The sequence below is a fragment of the Felis catus genome, chromosome X (genome assembly GCF_018350175.1).
Source record: "Felis catus isolate Fca126 chromosome X, F.catus_Fca126_mat1.0, whole genome shotgun sequence".
Classification (NCBI taxonomy): Eukaryota; Metazoa; Chordata; class Mammalia; order Carnivora; family Felidae; genus Felis; species Felis catus.
Window position 1 is genome coordinate 44,748,505 of NC_058386.1, and position 21,520 is coordinate 44,770,024.

General features: G+C 38.1%; 2 long non-coding RNA genes across 2 annotated transcripts in view; both read left to right on the top strand.

The window, feature by feature from the left end:
• The window catches only part of LOC123383462, a 46,486-nt gene that overhangs the window by 5,577 nt on the left and 19,389 nt on the right, over positions 1-21,520 (top strand). The window lies entirely within an intron of this gene.
• Positions 1,130-21,501, top strand: LOC123383463. Its single transcript, XR_006593211.1, has 3 exons — positions 1,130-1,242; positions 17,729-17,873; positions 20,964-21,501. It is a non-coding gene; the product is annotated as an uncharacterized LOC123383463 (long non-coding RNA).

Sequence of the window (21,520 nt, forward strand, 5' to 3'; positions counted from 1 at the left end):
TACATTTGTTTGTTGTTTGTTTGTTTAAGTCTATTGAAATATATTTCACGTATAACATTATGTAAGTTTAAGGTGTACTACGTGTGGATCTCACACATTTACTTATAGCAATATGATTGCCATTGTAGTGTTAGCTAATGTCTCCATCATGTCACATAATCTCTCAGTTTTTTTTAAAAGATCTAAAATTATATAAGTAATAAGTATACATGGGCACAAAGGCACTCCCAGTGACTGTTCCCTCTGACTCAGCAGAGTGAGTAGGCACAAACACCCAGCTCTCAGTTTTTCCATGATAAAGGCTGGATTGTGTACCTAATGCCCTGACTTTCTCAGCTGCATCCTGAAGGTCAAGTCTTCCAATTAGCCTGCATTAGGCATCTGAAGAGACCAAAAAAAAAAAAAAAAAAAAAGTTAGACCTAATAAATTCAGTAAAGCTGTAGAGTACAAAATCAATATAGAAAACATCAGTTACGTATCTATACACTAACAAGGAACTATCTGAGATAGCAATTAGAGAAATTAACAAAACAATCCCCTTTACAATATCATCAAAAGCAATACAATGGCTAGGAATAAATGTAACCAAGGAGGTGAGAGATCTGTATACTGAAAAGCATAAAACATTGATGAAAAAATTGTGAAGAACACATAAATGAGTGGAAAGATGTGTTTGTTTTGTGCGGTCCTGGTGAATTTGTGACTGCCAATAAAAATCCCCAACCTCTACTCTTGACCTGTTAAATAGAAGTTCTGCTGATGGGCCCAGTAAACTGTTTTTACAGGTTCCACATGACTCTTAATGCAGCCAGTCCAAGGGCTTGCATTTGAGAACCACTGGAGTTTTTTCTCTTTTTTGCCAGTCTGTATCTTGTCTCTGGCTTATATTATAGGACTTAAAACACTGGATTATATTTGTTTACTACTTTACATTTCCAGTACTATTATAAAAAGCCTTTTAGTCAGAACCCAAACATTCTTTCATGGTCTCTGTCTTTCCTTTGTTCGTCCTCTTTGAATATTTCCTCTTCTTCCTATCTTGTTTCTGCTTACCCATTAGCTGGGACTGATCTCTGGCACTACTTTGTTCCCAGCCTAAGCAACTATATATTTTCTTTCTCCCTGAGCAGGATTTCCCACTTCTAAACCTAAGTTGATCTGTCTGCAAGGAACAAGGAAAATGCCAGGGCTTCCAGAATTAAGGGAAATCCAGGATAAGAAAGACTAAAACACTTGACCAAGTGAGTGAAGAAATTATGAAGTAGTACGTTTTCCAGAGTATGTTTTGGTGTGGATTCCTTTTTATTAACGCTGGTGCTTACCTGGTGGGCTCTTTTTATACAAAAGCTGAAATATTTCTTCAGTTTTGGAAATATTGCTTATATCATAAATGTCTCCTCTTCGTTGTTTCTCTCCTGTTCTTCTGAACCACCTTAAAATTTCTTGTTTTCTATATGTCTCATTTTATTTTCTTCTTCACTTGTATGTTGTGCGAATCGTCAGTCCAACATCATGACCTTCAGCTATTTCCTGACTGCTATCCATTCCATCTCCTGAGGCTTTTTTCTCTGGAGAAAACAAAAACAAAAACAAAAACAAAAACAAAAACAAAAGGAGGATGGATGATTTAATTGGAGAAGAGAGAGAGAGATGAACAAAGGTTATTTAGGGAACACCAATTGTTGTGTCAAATGCTATCACCAAGGCTTGGAATGTCAAGGAAAGGCATAGGAAGGTGGCAGGTGCTATATCAAGAAATGGCTTAAAGCTTAAAGGAATGTGGTATTGTAAGTGGGTCTTAGGGATGAGTAGGATTTATGCAGATGGAAGTGAGAGAGGAAGGGCATGGCACATTACAGCAACAGCATAAGCTGTGGCCCTGTGACAAAACAGTGGGGCATGGGGGTGTGAGAAGGCTGAGCCAGGGGGATATGTGCGGTGTTAACTAGGTCTGTGACTGGGAGAACTGTTCCAGGTCAAGTCATAGCTCGGGCCAAGTAGGAATTTGGGGGCTGATACTTCAAAGATGCTACCAAACTGAAGGGATTTCTTGGAATATGTTAGTCAAAAATCTCCATTTATCTTCCATTTCCTTTCTTTTTCGGACCCTTTTTGTGTTTGGGCTTCCTTCCTTGTGAGGCAGGGCATGAAAAGCATATTCTGGGATGGAAGTGAGTTTTATGTCACTGTGACACACAATTCAGTATTTTTTTAGTTAACAAACTTTTTTAGAGTAGTTTTAAATTTACAGAAATGTTGAGCAGCGTACAAGAGTGTCCTATTATAGTCCACCATCCCAGTTTCCCCTGTTATTAAGATCTTGCATTAGTGTGATACATTTGTTACAATTAATAAACCCATACTAACACATTATTGTTATCTAAGTCCATAGTTTACACGACAGTCAGCCTCTATGCTGTACAGTTCAATGGGTTTTGAAAATGCATCAAGTCATGTGTCCACCATTACAGTATCAAACAGAATAGTCTCATTACTTGAAAACTCCCCTGTGCTTCACCCATTCATCCCTCAGCTACCAACTACCACTACATTGAACCACTGATAGTCTGATGATAGTTTTGCCTGTTCTAGAATATCATATAGGTGGAATCAGGCAGTTGTAGCCTTTACAGACTGGCTTCTTTTGTTCACCAAAATGCATGAAATTTTTCTTCATGTCTTTTCATGGCTTGATAGCTCATTACTTTTTATCACTGAATGATGTTCCATTGTATGGGTGTAGCACACTTTGTTTATCCATTTATCTATCAAAGGGCATCTTGATTGCTTACCAGTTTTGACCATTAGAAAGCTGCACATTTGTGCACAGGTTTTTGTGCTGACATAAGTTTTCAATCAGTTTGGCATACATATCCCTAGGAACGTGATTTCTGTATTGTATGATAAAACTATGTTTAAATTTGTTAGGAACTGCCAAAATGTCTTCCAGAATGGCTGTGCCATTTTTCATTTCCTCCAGCAATGAATCAGAGTTCCTGTTGTTCCGCATCTCTATCAGAATTTAGTATATCAGTTTTTTTTCTTTTAATTATAGCCACTCTAGTCGATGTATAGGGGTATATCATTGTGGTTTTAAATTTCATTTGCCTTATGACATAGATGCTATTGCATATTTATTTACCATATCTATATTTCCTTTGGTGAGGTCTATTTTCAGAGCTTTTCCCCATTTTTAAATTGCATTCTTCGTTTTCTTAATGTTTATTTTGAAAATGTCTTCGTGTATTTGAAGATAAGTCCTTTGTCAGATACATTTTGTAAACGTTGTTTACCACTCTGTGGTTTGTCTTTACATTGTCTTAACAGGGTCCTTCACAAAACCAAAGTTTTGCATTTTCCTAAAGCTCAACTTCTCGATTTGTTATTTCATGGTGTTGTCTCTAAAGAGTCATCACCAAACCCAAGGTTATCTAGATTTTCTCCTGTGTTATCATTTATAAGTTTTCAAGTTTTCGTTTTGCATTTAGGTTTATGATCCACTTTGGGTTAATTTTGTGAAAGATGAAAGGTCTGTCTAGATCTATTTTTTAATATGGGCATCCAATTACTAAAGCATTATTTGTTGAAGCCTATTCTTTTTCCATAGAATTGTCTTTGCTCCTTTGTTGACAGTTATTTGACTATATATGGATGGGTCCATGTCTGGGGTCTTTATTACGTTCCATTGATCAGTTTGTCTCTTCTTTTGCTGAAACCATGGTCTTGATTGGTGTAGCTTTATAGTAAATCCTGAAGTCAGGTAGTGTCAGCCCTCGACTTTGTTCTTTTTATTATTATGGTGGCTATTATGGATCTTTTACCTTTCATTATAAACTTTAGAATCAGTTTTTGAATATCCATAAAATAATTTTCTGGGATTTTGGTTGGGATTGCATTGAATCTGTAGATCAAGCTGGGAAGAATTGACCTCTTAGCAACATCAAGTCTTCCAATCCATGAACATGGAATATCTCTCAATAAAGATTTACTTAGATCTTTATTTTTCTTTGTCAGACCTTTGTAGTTTTCCCTATATATCCCATCCATACTATATTAGATTAGATAAGTATTTCTTGGGGGGGGGGCTGCTAATGTAAATGCTATTGTGTTTTTTATTCCAATTCCAATTGTTCATTGGTGGCGTATAGGAAATAAATTGGGTTTTGTGTACTAACCTTACATTCTACAACCTTACTATAATTGCTGATTCGTTCCAGGAGTTCATTTTTTTGGTCAATTCTTTGGAATTTTCTCCTTTTTTTGGAATTAGAGTTGACACACAATGTTACATTAGATTCAGGTGTCCCACATAGTGATTGGACAACCCTATATGTTATGCTATGCTTCCCATGAGTGATAACACTATTACAATACCATTGACTACATTCCCTATGCTGTACCTTTCATCCCTGTGGCTTATTCATCCCATAACTGGATGCCTGTATTTTCCACACCCTGGTACCCATTTTGTCCATCCTCCCCCTCACTCCATGGCAACCATCAGTTTTTTCTCTGTATTTATGGGTATGTTTCTGCTTTTTTGTTCATTTGTTTTGTTTTTTAGATTCCACATACAAGTGAAATACCATGACACTTGTCTTTGTCTGACTTATTTCACTTAGCATAATACCCTCTAGGTCCATCCATATTGTCACAAATGGCAAGATGTCATTCATTTTTGTAGCTGAATAATACTCCATTGTGTGTGTATTTCTGTCTGTCTATCTGTCTACACACACCACATCTCCTTTATCCATTTATATATCAGTGAACACTTAGGTTACTCTCATATATTAGTTATTGTAAATAGTGCTGCAGTAAATATAGGGGTGCTTATATCTTTTCATTCAGTGTTTTTGTTTGCATTAAGAAAATAGCCAGTAGTGGCATTATTGGATCATGTGGCCTTTCTTTCTTTCTTTCTTTCTTTCTTTCTTTCTTTCTTTCTGTCAACACACAGTGTTACATTAGTTTTAAGTGTACTATATAGTGAGTCAGCAAGTGTATACATTATGCTGTACTCACGTGTGTAGCTACCAACTGTTAACATACAACGCTATTTCAATATCACTGACTAAATTCCTTATGCTGTGCCTTTTATTCCCCTGACTTATTCATTCCATAACTGGAAGCCTGTATCTGCCACTCCCCTTTACAAAATTTGGCCTTTCCACAGCCACCTCCACTCTGGCTCTATTTTTCATTTTTTGTGAAAGCTTCATCCTGTTTTCCACAGCGGCTGCACCAATTTACGTTCTCACCAGCAGTGCACTAGGGTCCCTTCCTTTCCACAGCCTCACCAGCACTTGATATCTCTTGTCTTTTTGATTCTAGTCATTCTGACAGGTCTAAGGTGATATCTCATTGTGGTTTTGATTTGCATTTCCCTGATGTTTAGTGATACTGAGCATCTTTCCACGTGTCAGTTGGCCATTTCAGTGTCTTCTTTGGAAAAATGTTTATCCAGGTCCTCTGCCCCTTTTTAAATTGGGTTATTTAGGGCATTTATTTTTCATGTTGAGTTGTAGAAATCCTTTATAGATGTGGATGTTAACCCCTTGTCGCATATATCATTTGCAAATATCTTCTCCCACTTAGTAGGTTGCCTTTTCCTTGTATTGATGATTTTCTTTGTTGTGCAAAAGCTTTTAATTTTATTATAGTGCCAATTTTTAGTCTTCAAATTTTCATCAATATTTTACAGTTTTCAGGGTATAGGTCTTTCTCATCCCTGGTTGAGTTTATTCCTACGTATTTTATATTTGGTGCAGTTGTAAATAGGATCATTTGCTTAATTTCTCTTCCTGCTCTTTCATTACTAGTGCATAGAAATGTGACAGATTTCCGTATATTAATTTTGTATCCTGCGACTTTACTGAATCCATTTGTTACTTCTAATAGTTTGTGTGTGTGTGTGTGTGTGTGTGTGTGTGTGTGTGTGTGTGTAGTCTTTAGAGTTTTCTTAGTATCGTGTCATCTGCAAATAGTTTCAGCTTTACTTCTTCATTACCAGTTTTTCATTTCATTTCTTTTTTTAAATCTGATTGCTGTGGCCAGGACTTCCAGTATTATGTTGAATAAAAGTGGTGAGAGTGGACATCCTTGTCTTGTTCCTGATCTTAGAGGAAAAGCTCTCAGTGTTTCACCATTGAGTATGATGTTAGTTATGGGCTTGTCATACATGGCCTTTATTATGTTGTGGTATGTTCCCTCTAAACCTACTTTGTTGAGGGTTTTTATCATGAACAGATTTTCAATTTTGCCAAATGCTTTTTCTGCATCTATTTAGATGCTCATATGATTTTTAGCCTTCATTTTGTTAGTGTGGTGCATCATACAGATTGATTTGTGAATATTGAGCTACTCTTGCATCTCTGGAATACATTCCACTTGATTGCGGTGAATTATCATTTTAATGTATTGTTGAATGCAGTTTGCTGTTTATTATTGTTATTGTTGTTGTTGTTGTTGTTATTATTATTATTATTATTATTATTATTAAGGATTTTGCATCTATGTTCATCAAGGATGTTGGCTGGTAGTTTTCTTATTTTGTAGTGTCTTTGTCTGGTTTTAGTCTGAGTGTAGTACTGGCCTTGTAGAATGTATTTGGAAGCTTTCCTTCCTCTCCTGATTTTTTGGAATAGTATAAGAAAAATAGGTATCCACTCTTCTTTCAATGGTTGACAGAACTCACCTGTGAATCCATCTGGTTCTGGACTTTTGTTTATTGAGAGTATTTTGATTACCAATTCAATTTCTTTACTTGCAGTTGGTCTGTTCAGATTTTCTATTTCTTATCCATTCAGTTTTGGAAGATTATACATTTCTAGGAATTTATCCATTTCTTTTAGGTTGTCCAATTTGTTGGCATGTAAGTTTTCATAGTAGTCTGTTAAAATCCCTTGTATTTCTGTGCTGTATCTGTTGTTACTTCTCTTTCATTTCTGGTTTTATTTACATGGGTCCTGTCTTTTTCCTTGATGAGTCTGGATAAAGGTTTATCAATTTTGTTTATCTCTTCAAAGAACCAACTCTTAGTTTCTTTGATCTCTTTATTTATTTATTTTTTAAGTCCCTATTTCAGGTATTTCTCCCCTATCTCATTATTTCCTTCCTTCTACTAACTCTGGGCTGTGTTTATTCTTCTTTTTGTAGTTTCCTTAGGTGTAAGTTTAGATGGTTTATTTGAGATTTCTCTGGTTTCTTGGGGCAGGCCTATCGCACTATAAATGTCCCTCTTAGAACTGCTGTCGCTGTGTCCCAAAGACTGTGTTTTCATGTTCACTGGCATTCTTGTATTTTTTTTAACTTCCTCTTTGATTTCTTTGTTGACCCATTGGTTGTTTAGTAGCATGTTGCTTAGCCTCCATGTGTTTGTGTTTTTCCCGGTTTTTCTTGTAATTGATTTTTAGTTTCATACTGTTGTGCTTAGAAAAGATGCATGATATGATTTCAGTCTTCTTAGATTTAGTGAGACTTGTTTTGTGACCTGACATGTGATCTGTTCTGGAAAATGTTCCATGTGCACTCAAAAAGAATGTGTATTCTGTTGTTTTGGGTTGAAATGTTCTGTATAAATCTGTTGAGACAATCTGGTCTAATGTGTCGTTCAAAGACACTGTTTCCGTATTGACTTTATGCCTGGATGATCTATCCGATGATGTAAGTAGGGTGTTAAAGTACCCTATGAGTATTGTATTACTGCCAATTTCTCCCTTCATATATGTTCATTTTTTTATACCTGTTAATATTTGTTTTACGTATTTAGGTGCTCCAATGTTGGTTGCGTAGACACTTACAAGTGTTCTATCCTCTTGTTGGATTGTTCCCTTTATCATTATGGAACGCTCTTCTTTATCTCTTGTTATAGTCTTAGTTTTATAGCCTACTTTGCCTGTGTAAGTATTGCTACCCTGGCTGTGTGTGTTTTGTTTTTCACTTCCCTTTGTATAGAGTATCTTTTTCTATCCCTTCACATTCAGTCTACAGACATACATGTGTCTTTAGGTCTGAAGTGAGTCTCTTGTAGGCAGCATATAGAGGGTCTTGTTATTTTTTTATCTATTCCTTCACCCTATGTCTTTTGATTGCTGCATTTAGACCATTTGCATTTAAAGTAATTATTGACAGGTATGTACATATTGCCATTTTGTTAATTGTTTTCTGGTTTTCATAGCTCTTCTCTGTTCATTTCTTCTTCTCTGGCTCACTTTCATTGGATTGATGACTTTCTTTACTGTTATGCTTGCCTTTCTTTCTCTTTATGTTTTGTGTATCTATTATAGGTTTCTGGTGTTTGGTTATCATGAGGTTCCTATAGAACATTCTAAGTATATGGCGGTCTGTATTAAGTTGATGGTCACATAAGTTTGAACACATTCTAGAAGAACTTCATTTTTACTGTCCCTTCTACATTTTATGTATATATTGTCAGTTTGTGCATCTCTTTATCATGTGAGTCCCTTTAAATAATTTTTTAGATATAATTTATTTTACTACTTTGTCTTTTAACCTTCACACTAGCTTTCTAAGTGAGAGCTCTACTGCCTTTACCGTATCTTTATTTTTACTCACGTAATTTATTCTTTTGATAGTTTTCTTCCTTCTAATTGTGGCCCTTTCTCTTCCACTTGAAGAACTCCCTTCAATATTTCTTCCTTACTTGGCGCTTGAATTGCCACCTCCTTCCTTTCTAAAAACAAGCTCCTCATTAACTCATTTTAACAACCTAACATGCATCCTTCCATATTTTTCTACATTCCTATAATCCATTACAATAAACACATCCATGTATGTATAAACACATACAGGTTTTTTTCTTTGTCGTGGCTACCAAAATGGTATCCTATTAATCACATTTTTCTGCATCTTGTGTATTTCATGTAATGATAAACTTGTGTGAATGTCTCCAAGTCCACTTGTACAGTTCTAACACATCCCTTTATTTTATTTTATTTTTTAAAGTTTGTTTGTTTGTTTGTTTATTTATTGAATATGAAATTTATTGTCAAATTGGTTTCCATACAACACCCAGTGCTCATTCCAACAGGTGCCCTCCTCAGTACCCATCACCCACTTTCCCCTCCCTTCCACCCCGCATCAATCCTCAGTTTATTCCCAGTTGTTAAGAGTCTCTGATGGTTTGGCTCCTTTCCTCTCTAATCTCTCTTTTTTTTTTTCTTCTCCTCCCCCATCGTCTTCTGTTAAGTTTCTCAGGATCCACATAGGAGTGAAAACATATGTTATCTGTCTTTCTCTGTATGACTTATTTCACTTAGCATAACACTCTCCAGTTCCATCCACGTTGCTACAAAAGGCCATATTTCATTCTTTCTCATTGCCATGTAGTATTCCATTGTGTATATAAACCACAACTTCTTTATCCATTCATCAGTTGATGGACATTTAGGCTCTTTCCATAATTTGGCTATTGTTGAGAGTGCTGCTATAAACATTGGGGTACAAGTGCCCGTTGGCATCAGCACTCCTGCATCCCTTGGGTAAATTCCTAGTAGTGCTATTGCTGGGTCATAGGGTAGATCTATTTTTAAATTTTTGAGGAACCTCCACACTGTTTTCCAGAGCAGCTGCACCAGTTTGCATTCCCACCAACAGTGCAAGACGGTTCCCGTTTCTCCACATCCTCGCCAGCATCTATAGTCTCCTGATTTGTTCATTTTAGCCACTCTGACTGGTGTGAGGTGGTATCTGAGTGTGGATTTGATTTGTATTTCCCTGATGAGGAGCGACGTTGAGCATCTTTTCATGTGCCTGTTGGCCATCCGGAGGTCTTCTTTAGAGAAGTGTCTATTCATGTCTTCTGCCCATTTCTTCACTGGATTATTTGTTTCTCGGGTGTGGAGTTTGGTGAGCTCTTTATAGATTTTGGAGACTAGCCCTTTGTCCGATATGTCATTTGCAAATATCTTTTTCCATTCCGTTGGTTGCCTTTTAGTTTTGTTGATTGTTTCCTTTGCAGTGCAGAAGCTTTTAATCTTGATGAGGTCCCAATAGTTCACTTTTGCTTTGAATTCCCTTGCCTTTGGGGATGTGTCAAGTAAGAAATTGCTGTGGCTGAGGTTAGAGAGGTTTTTTCCTGCTTTCTCCTCTAGAGTTTTCATGGTTTCCTGTCTCATATTCAGGTCCTTCATCCGTTTTGAGTTTATTTTTGTGAATGGTGTGAGAAAGTGGTCTAGTTTCATCCTTCTGCATGTTGCTGTCCAGTTCTCTCAGCACCATTTGTTAAAGAGACTGTCTTTTTTCCATTGGCTATTCTTTCCTGGTTTGTCAGAGACTAGTTGGCCATACGTTTGTGGGTCTAGTTCTGGGGATTCTCTTCTATTCCTTTGGTCTATGTGTCTGTTTTTGTGCCAGTACCATGCTGTCTTGATGATTACAACTTTGTAGTAGAGGCTAAAGTCTGGGATTGTGATGCCTCCCGCTGTGGTCTTCTTCTTCAAAATTACTTTGGCTATTCAGGGTCTTCTGTGGTTCCATACAAATTTTAGGATTGCTTGTTCTAGCTTCGAGAAGAATGCTGGTGCGATTTTGATTGGGATTGCATTGAATGTGTAGATAGCTTTGGGTAGTATTGACATTTTAACAATATTTATCCTTCCAATCCATGAGCACAGAATGTTTTTCCATTTCTTTGTATCTTCTTCAATTTCCTCCATAAGCTTTCTATAGTTTTCAGCATACAGATCTTTTACATCTTTGTTAGGTTTATTCCTAGGTATTTTATGCTTCTTGGTACAAGTGTGAATGGGATCAGTTTCTTTATTTCTCTTTCTGTTGCTTCATTGTTACTGTATAAGAATGCAACTGATTTCTGTACATTGATTTTGTATCCTGCGACTTTGCTGAATTCAGGTATCAGTTCTAGCAGACTTTTGGTGGAGTCTATTGGGTTTTCCATGTATAATAACATGTCATCTGCAAAAAGTGAAAGCTTGACTTCATCTTTGCCAATTTTGATGCCTTGGATTTCCTTTTGTTGTCTGATGGCTGATGCTAGCACTTCCAACACTATGTGAAACAACAGTGGTGAGAGTGGACATCCCTGTCGTGTTCCTGATCTCAGGGAGAAAGATCTCAGTTTTTCCCCATTGAGGATGATATTAGCTGTGGGCTTTTCATAAATGGCCTTGATGATGTTTACGTATGTTCCTTCTATCCCGACTTTCTCGAGGGTTTTTATTAAGAAAGGATGCTGAATTTTGTCAAATGCTTTTTCTGCATCGATTGACAGGATCATATGGTTCTTTTCTTTTATCAATGTGATATACCACATTGATTGATTTGTGAATGTTGAACCAGCCCTGCAGCCCAGGAATGAATCCCACTTGATCATGGTGAATAATTCTTTTTATATGCTGTTGAATTCGATTTGCTAGTGTCTTATTGAGAATTTTTGCATCCATATTCATCAGGGATATTGGCCTCTGGTTCTCTTGTTTGCTGGGTCTCTGTCTGCTTTAGGAATCAAAGTAATGCTGGCTTCGTAGAATGAGTCTGGAATTTTTCCTTCCCTTTCTATTGTTTTGAATAGCTTGAGAAGGATAGGTATTATCTCTGCTTTAAATGTCTGGTGGAATTCTCCTGGGAAGCCATGTGGTCCTGGACTCTTATTTGTTGGGAGATTTTTGATAACTGATTCAATTTCTCCGCTGGTTATGGGTCTGTTCAAATTTTCTATTTGTTCCTGTTTGAGTTTTGGGAGTGTGTGGGTGCTTAGGAATTTGTCCATTTCTTCCAGGCTGTCCAGTTTGTTGGCATGTAATTTTTCATAGTATCACCTGATAATTGCTTGTATTTCTGAGGGATTGGTTGTAATAATTCCATTTTCATTCATGATATTATCTATTTGGGTCATCTCCTTTTCTTTTTGAGAAGCCTGGCTAGAGGTTTATGAATTTTGTTTATTTTCTCAAAAAACCAACTCTTGGATTCATTGATCTGTTCTACAGTTTTGTTTTGTTTTGTTTTTAGATTCTATGTTGTTTATTTCTGCCCTGATCTTTATTATTTCTCTTCTGCTGCTGTGTTTGGGGTGTCTTTGCTGTTCTGCTTCTATTTCCTTTAGGTGTGCCGTTTGATTTTGTATCTGGGATTATTCTTGTTTCTTGAGATAGGCCTGGATTGCAATGTATTTTGCTCTCAGGACTGCCTTCGCTCCATCCCCAAGCGTTTGGATTATTGTATTTTCATCTTCATTCATTTCCATGTAATTTTTAATTTCTTCTCTAATTGCCTGGTTGACCCACTCATTCGTTAGTAGGGTGTTCTTTAACCTCCATGCTTTTGGAGGTTTTCCAGACTTTTTCCTGTGGGTGATTTCAAGCTTCATAGCATTGTGGTCTGAAAGTATGCATGGTAGGATCTCAATTCTTGTATACTTATGAAGGGCTGTTTTGTGACCCAGTATGTGATCTATCTTGGAGAATGTTCCATGTGCACTTGAAGAAAGTATATTCTGTTGCTTTGGGTTGCAGAGTTCTAAATATATCTGCCAAGTCCATCTGATCCAATGTATCATTCAGGGCCCTTGTTTCTTTATTTATCCTGCATCTAGATGATCTATCCATTGCTGTTAGTGGAGTATTAAAGTCCCCTGAAATTATCACATTCTTATCGATAAGGTTGCTTATGTTTGTGATTACTTGTTTTATATATTTGGGGCCTCCCGTATTCAGTGCATAGACATTTATAACTGTTAGCTCTTCCTGATGGATAGACCCTGTAATTATTATATAATGCCCTTCTTCATCTCTTGTTACAACCTTTAATTGAAAGTCTAGTTTGTCTGATAGAAGTATGGCTACTCCAGCTTTCTTTTGACTTCCAGTAGTATGATAGTTCTCCATCCCCTCACTTTCAATCTGCAGGTGTCCTCAGGTCTAAAATGAGTCTCTTGTAGACAGCAAATAGATGGGTCTTGTTTTTGTATCCATTCTGACAGCCTATGTCTTTTGGTTGGCGCATTTAGTCCATTTACATTCAGTGTTATTATAGAAAGATATGGGTTTAGAGTCATTGTGATGTCTGTAGGTTTCATGCTTGTAGTGATATCTCTGGTACTTTGCGGTCCTTGTAACATTTCACTCACAGAATCCCCCTTAGGATCTCTTGTAGGGCTGGGTTAGTGGTGATGAATCCCTTCAGTTTTTGTTGTTTTGGGAAGACCTTTATCTCTCCTTCTATTCTGAATGACAGATTTGCTGGATAAAGGATTCTCGGCTGCATATTTTTTCTGTTCATCATATTGAAGATTTCCTGCGGTTCCTTCCTGGCCTGCCAAGTGTCAATAGATAGATCTGTCACTAGTCTTATCAGTCTCCCTTTATATGTTAGAGCGTGTTTATCCCTAGCTGCTTTCAAAATTTTCTCTTTATCCTTGTATTTTGCCAGTTTCACTATGATATGTCATGCAGAAGATTGATTCAAGTGACGTGTGAAGGGAGTTCTCTGTGCCTCTTGGATTTCAATGCCTTTTTCCTTTCTCAGATCAGGGAAGTTCTCAGCTATGATTTGTTCAAGTACACCTTCAGCCCCTTTCTCTCTCTCTTCCTCCTGTCGAATCACTATTGTATGGACATTGTTAAGTTTCATTGCATCACTTAGTTCTCTAATTCTCCCCTCATACTCCTGGATTTTTTTATCTCTCTTTTTCTCAGCTTCCTCTTTTTCCATAATTTTATCTTCTAACTCACCTATTCTGTCCTCTGCCTCTTCAATCTGAGCTGTGGTCACCTCTATTTTATTTTTCACCTCATTTATAGCATTTTTTTAGCTCCTCCTGACTCTTTCTTAGTCCCTTGATCTCTGTAGCAATAGAATCTTTGCTGTCCTCTATACTTTTTTCAAGCCAAGCCATTAATTTTATGACTCTTATTTTAAATTCATGTTCTGGCATATTGCTTAAATCATTTTTGATCAATTCTTTAGCTGTCACTACTTCCTGGAGTTTCTTTTGAGGAGAATTCTTCCGTTTCATCATTTTGGATAGTCCCTGGAGTGGCGCAAAACTGCAGGGCACTTCCCCTGTGCTGTCTGGAGTAACTTGTGTTGGTGGGTGGGGCCGCAGTCAGACCCAATGTCTGTCCCCAGCCCACCGCTGGGGCCACAGTCAGACTGGTGTGTGCCTTATCTTCCCCTCTCCCAGGGTCAGGACTCACTGTGGAGTGGTGTGGCCCCTGTCTGGGCTACTTGCACCCTGCCAGGCTTGTGGTGCTGCTTCGATGGGATCTGGTGTATTAGCCGGGGTGGATCTGCAAGGTGCACAGTGGCAGGAGGGGTAGGCTCAGTTCACTTTGCAGTTGGTGGTCCACTGCGGGAGGGGCCCTGTGGCACCGGGAGGGAGGCAGACCCATCAGAGTGATAGATCCAGAGAAGCACAGCGTTGGGTGTTTGCATGGTGCAAGCAAGTTCCGTGACGGGAGCTGGTTCCCTTTGGGATTTTGGCTGGGGGATGGGCAAGGGAGATGGCGCTGGCCAGCGCCTTTGTTCCCTGCCGAGCTGAGCTCTGTCTTCCAGGGCTCAACAACTCTCCCTCCCGTTGTCCTCTTGCCCTCCCGCTCTCTGAACAGAGCTGTTGACTTATGACATTCCGGATGTTAAGTCCTGCTGGTGGCAGAACTCACGCAGTCCAGCCCCTCCGCTTTTGCAAGTCAGACTCAGGGGCCCTGCCTTGCCGGGCAGGCTGCCCCTCCACTGCTCCGGCTCCCTCCCGCCAGTCCGTGTAGCGCGAACCACCTCTCCGCCCTTCCTACCCTCATCCCTGGGCCTCTTGTCTATGCTTGGCTGTGGAGAGTCCGTTCTGCTAGTCCTCTGGCAGTTTTCTGGGTTATTTAGGCAGATGTGGGTGGAATCTAAGTGATCAGCAGGACGCGGTGACCTCAGCATCCTCCTACGCCTCCATCTTCTCTCATTCCTATTTATTTATTTTGAGACTGAGTGAGTGAGCATGGGGAAGGGGCAGAGAGGGAAAGAGAGAATCCCAAGCAGCCTCTGTACTGATGCGGGGCTTGATCCCATCAACTGTGAGATCACGACCTGACCAGAAATCAAGAGTTGGACGCTTAATCGACTGAGCCACCGAGGATCCCCTCTAACTCTTCTTTTACATGGTGATGTAACATTTACGGTGTAGGTATATTAGAATTTATTTCGCTCTTCTTCTTTTGGTGAGCCTCAGTTTTGTCTTCAGTACTACTATACGCATCCTCAAACATAGGACTTTATATACTTGTGCTTGTACTTCTTTGGAATAGATATCCAGGAGTTGGATTACTGAGTAAAAGTTGTGTGTGTGTGTGTGTCTGTGTGTGTGTGTGTGTGTGTCTGTGTGTGTGCACGTGCATGTCTGCGTGTAGTTTTACTACATGGCTTTAACAAGTTTTGCCTTTTAAAATCCAAAAGTCTTCACTCTTCAGATTTTTCCCACCAGCATACATGAATAACCTTTTCCCGCATCCTTACCAATAATTGGAATTACAACTCTTAATGTTTATCACTCTCTTGTAAGTAAACTAATAATTTCATTATTTCTCTAGTTTGCATTTATCATACTACCATAGAATTTTATCTCCCTCTGCCCATATTTATTAATTCATTGGCAACTTAGATTTTCTACTCTGTGAATTCCTGATTCATATTTTTTCCTATTTTTTTTAATTACGTGTTTGTCTTTTTTCTAGTCAATTTGTCCGACTACCTTCTATATAATTTGGATATTAAACCTTTGTCATATTTATTAAAATGTATTTCCTGTCTTGTGTTTTTGTATATTAATGGTCTCTTTTGTCATTCAAAAATTTTAATTTGTATATAGTCAAATGTTAATATTTTTTTAACCTTCAGTAAGTCTCCTCACTATTCTTTCTCATAACAACCTTGCCTATTTTTTGTCATTTGTTTTTTCAAATAAAGTTTATATTATTTTATACAATTCCAAAATAAGAAAACCTGTGCATTCTAGTTACTATTGAATTAGCTATATTCTAATTTGGGGAGGCTTGATTTCTTTGTGGTAGTAATTAAATCTTCTCATCAAAGAGCATCCATCACTCTGTTTGCTCAGATTTTGTTTTCTGTGTTGCCATAAGATTTTATTCTTCATATAATTCTGCTTTTCTTGTCAAATTTATTTCTAAATATTTTATATTATTTCACTATAATAAATGGAATGTTTTTCCAGTTCCTACTTCCTTCCTCCTTAACTTTTTGTATTTAAGCTTTACTCTGAGAGTCTTGTTGTAAATATCGTCCAAGGTTCACAGAAGTGGATTATTGATTGCTTTTGGAGATGGTGAAAAAGGTTAAGTGACTCGATTATATGGTCCGATTCTTACCTGGAGGAAACTAGGTAAATTTATCCAACTATCTAAACATCCTCTGCTGTGTGTCTTTCATTTGAATCTCCAGGTGCATTTCCCATTCGTTTGCATCCTGCTGTCTGCCCCAGATGCCTTTGCCCTCTGGCTTCTGATTGAGCTTGTCCAGTGAGAAGGCCTGCCAGATCAAAGGATAGGGGAGTGATGTTGTGGTATTTATGCCACTGAGCTCCCTCTCTGTAGGTTCATCACTGGCTGGCTACATCTCTCAAATGAAGCTCTCAGCTTCTGTAGAGTGTCCCTCTATCCTCAGCTCTCTTGATCTTGGGATATACAGTAAAGTGCTTTCCCCTCCCTCCTTCAGGCCTAGAATTGCTAACACACCCATCAGTTACTAGCCCAGGAATGCTGATTATCCTTTTTGTTTTTCTTATACCCCTGCCCCCATCTCATTGGTTCCTTTATTAGACTCTCCTGAAATCACCCAATTTGACCGTTTTCTGTTTCCTGCTGTGACCCTGACTAATACATGCTTGTAGCTCCATTTATTATTTCCTCCATCCTCCTGGTACAGTTTAAATCTGGAGACTCAGAGTACCTTAGATGCACTAGATGAGTAAAAGCTTTGGGGTTAACTTAAATACATAGTTTGAGATGTCTAAGAGGGAACATATGACACATGATATGTTTGTCTAAATCTTCTTTCTAAAGCAAGACTGTAAGGCCATAAATATGCCCAGGAAAATTCTATTGTCTAGACTGTACAGGACATTCTGCCCAGGCTCGTCATTTCTTTCACCTACAGTATTAACTACTTTCTCTCTAACAAACTGGAATGCACTCCCAAGGCTGCATAGGATTCAATTTTGCTTCTTTATTCTTGCTGCATTGCAAAAACAACCCCCCAAAACAAATACTCTTGCTTTATTGTCTTCTCCCTCTCTCTCCCTTTTTAAAATTCTCACAAGTTTCAAATGTTTTATGTAGTTTTCCAAGTATTATATATATATATATATATATATATATATATATATATATATAGTTGGAAATTCTATACAAATTCAAATACAAATTGGTGTGCATCTTGGGAAAAAAATACCAGTTCTCAAATATGGTATCTATTCTAAGATTTCTTATTACCAGCCTTTGTGAGTGTGACATGTATTCTCTTGTAGCCTCTGTTTCCTGATTTATGAAATGGAATCATTCTTCCTGACCCACTGTATAACATATGATAGTATTTGGAGAGTTTTAAAACAACATACCTAGTGTGTGTGTGTGTGTGTGTGTGTGTGTGTGTGTGTGTGTGTGTAAGGTAGTGTGGTGGCAACAAACGTGATAAAGCCCTTGTGGGGATATCTCACCGTATTTACCATCATCAAATTCACAGTGAAGAAAACCCCTATGAATGCAGTGAGTGTGAAAAGGCCTTCAGTTGGAAATCTCATCTTGTGTGACATCCGAAAATCCACCATGGAAAAAATTCTCTGAATGTGGCATGGAATAGGGTCCCATGAGAACCCAAGTTTTGTGGGGTAAGCAATTACTGATGTATGAAGCATGTTGCTGTGGGTAGAATTAGAAAACTACAGATGAAAATCGGTACTTAACTACCACTGATCATAATGAAGACAAGACTACAAGACTATAAATAGCATTCCTTATTTAGTGTTCAAGTATAGAAAAATGGAGAAAAAAACCTAAGTCTGATTTACAGGTTTGTCAGGTTTCAGGTAAGCCAAAGCTGAGCCAGGCCCGTAACAGACTGTAAAATTGTAATAAGCTGATTTATGTATCGGTTAACAATTCCAATGCAGTTTTGATTTTCCCTTAATTGGAGGTAGCATGGCCCCCATCACATATCTTTCACTTACCATGGCTATATCTGCTGACCTCTCTGAGCATCAGCTTCCTTATCTGTAAACCAGGAATAACAACACTTATCAACATTGGGAAGGTTAGATGAGATTCTGTATATGAAAAATTTCTGGTATAATGTGTGGCACATAGTAGACGTGCCACAAATTATTACTAATTCTCCCACTTCTCGGATTTGTGCTTGCCACTCCAGTTCCATTGGAACCAGCACGGTCTGTTTTCTTTATCTTTATTATGGGAGTGCTTACTTTTAGACATCTTTGTACAGTAGAGAGTCTGGGCTTATGCAGTCAGGCATCCCTGCTAGTTGCTAGTTCAGTGACCTTGGCAAGATACTCAATCTCTCTGAGCTTTACAGTTCTTAATGGTAAAAAAATGGTGATAGTAATAACTGTCTTGCAGAATTGGAAGGATGATTAGAATTACTGTATATAGAATACTTGGCACACAGTAGGCACCTAATAAATGACACCTATTGCCATTCTCTACTGTGAGTCTCTCTCCTTTAGAATAAATCCTTTATAGCTGTGAAATTGATTCTAGCTCCCACTGAGACTAGTGACTTCCATATATCTCGTTCTCACTCAAGAAGACAGAATGTATCCAGAAGTGGGCTTTATAGCAGCTTTAAAGAGACTGGGATTCAGGGCTCTGCAATCTGGATTCATCCTTCCTATACAGAGTATCTCCTATGTGCCAGGCAGTTGACATAAATTACCTGCAGCTCTCACAACTCTACCTCTTAGGCAAGTGAGGGATATTCTCTCCATTTGACCAATAAAAATACTGAGGCTCCAAGAGTTCTAAATAACGTTCTCAAGTGTTTGGGGCCAGCATTTGAACACAGTTTTGACCATCACCAGGCCTGTGGTATTTATATTATACTACACTGGTAGCCATTTATTTTATTGAGTGCCTATCGTGTCCCCAGCACTGTGCAAATAATACACACATGAATCACATTGGATTTTCACAACATTGAGAAAAACTGAGGCTCAGGGAGGGTTATTTACGCACAGTTACACAGTTGGTATTGTAATAAAGAGTGTTGTCATTTCTTGAGGGCTTATTGCAAGCCAGGCAGGGTAGTAGATTCTTTACAGAAATTATTTTATTTGCTTCCCATAAGTACGTTTGTGTAAATTAGTTCTCATTTAAAAAAGAGACTACTGAGGTTCAGAGAGGTGAAGTAACTTCTCTGAGATGACACAGTGCCTAAGCGGCAGAACTGGGATTTGAAGCTACTAGTTCCTGAATTGGTGTCAGAGCTATTACATTATACCAAAGTATCCCTCAACCTCATTTCTCATGGCTTCCCGCCTAATTTCCTCTCTTGTGAATACAAGAGTTGTGAAGAACTAGAAGAGAGCAGAGGCAAAAGTTTAAGGAAAGACAGAGCACATCACCTGGAATGATGGCCTCCATTACGTATCTTTCAATGACCACCTCTAAAACTGTGGATACATCTGCTGACCTCTCTGAACATCAGTTTTCTGATCTCTAAGCGGGAATAACAACACCTGTCAATGTTGGGAAGATTAGATAGGATCCCGCCTGTGAAAAATTTCCAATATAATGTACGGCAAACATAGTATGTAGATGTTCAAGTGGAGCAAAGAAGGATATCCCAAATTCTCTCATCCCACGACCACAAAAATTCACATTATGGGGACATCTAAAAGTGGAATAAATGAATATTAAACCACTTTTTATCATCCTAGAACTGGACAAAAGCATTCCTTTGCTCCATAATAGTCCATGACTCCCATTGGCTGTCAGGTTGGCCCAAACTTCTTAGCATGAATATGAAGTATCTTAGGATATAATCCCTTCCTGCTATTTCAGCATTATCTGTCTTCAACCCCTACGCTTCCCAGTCTTTGCACCCTATGATCCATGAATCATACGGAATATCTCGGTTGTCTGAAAGCATCATACTTTCCCTCATTTCTGGGTGCTTGGAATGCTCTTCCCAATACCTGAAATGATCTTCAGTGTACTAATTTCTATTTTTCTTTCCATATGGTTCAGATGCCATCTACTCAAGAAGCGTTCTGTAGCCTCCTCATGCACTGGCTGGGTTAAATGCTCCACCTCTGTGCTTTCGTAGTGCTCAAAGTGTTTTATTGCTATCCTAATGCTCTCAATGTTGTCTTGGAATAATCTGTTTACTCAGCTATCTCCTCCATCGCTCTGAGCTCCTTGAGGGGACTGGATTTTGAAATTCATGGTGCCTAGCACATAGCAGGTGCTGAATAAATGCTTATTCAGCATTTATTGCCAATACGAGTGGAGCTGTTTGATGAAATGCAATTTTTAGAAAAAACTTTTATTGTGATAAGAACACTTAACATGAGATCCATTCTCTTAACACATTTTAAGTGTACATTACTGTTACCTTAAGCGCCACGTTGTATGGAAGATCTCTACAGTTTATTCATTTTACTTAACTGAAACGTTATGCTTGTGGATTAATAACTGACTATTTTCCCCTCCACCTGAGTCCCCGTTAACTACCATTCCAATTTGATTTTATTAATTTCATTATTTTAGATACCTCATATAAGTGGCATCATGCAATATTTGTCTTTTTTGGTCTGGCTTATTTCACTTAGCATGATATTCTCAAGATTCATGCATATTGTCATATATTGCAGAATTTGCTTCGTTTTTAAGGCTGCAAATTACTCTCCTGTATGTATACAACACATGGCCTACCTTCATGGTCTACCTTTATTCCTTTGCAGGTGGACTTTTAGGTGTTCCAACACCATCTGTTGAAGAGACTGTCCTTTTCCCATTGAACGACCTTGGAACCCTTGTTCAAAATCAATTGACCACATACACAAAGCTTTATTTATGCCTACTCTCCTATTCCATTGGTCTATATGTCTGTCTTTATGCCAGAACCACACTGTTTCTGATTACTGTTAGTAAGTTTTGAAATTAGGAAGTTTGAAGCCTCCAACATTGCTCATTCTTTTCAGAACTGTTTTGAGTATTTGGGGTCCTTTGAGAGTCCCTATGACGTGTAGGATTCATTTTTCCTATATCTGAAAAAAATGTCGTTAAGGATCCTGACAGATATTACATTAAATCTATAGAACGCTTTGGGTACTGTGACATCTTAACACTACTAAGTCTCCCAATACATGAACACGGTATGTCTTTCCGTTAATTTATGTCCTTTTAAAATTTCTTCTGGCATTTTTTTGTAGTTTTCAATGCATAAAACTTTCTTTTTAATTTTTTAATGTTTATTTTTGAGGAAGAGAGAGAGAGAGAGAGAGACAGAGTGTGAGCG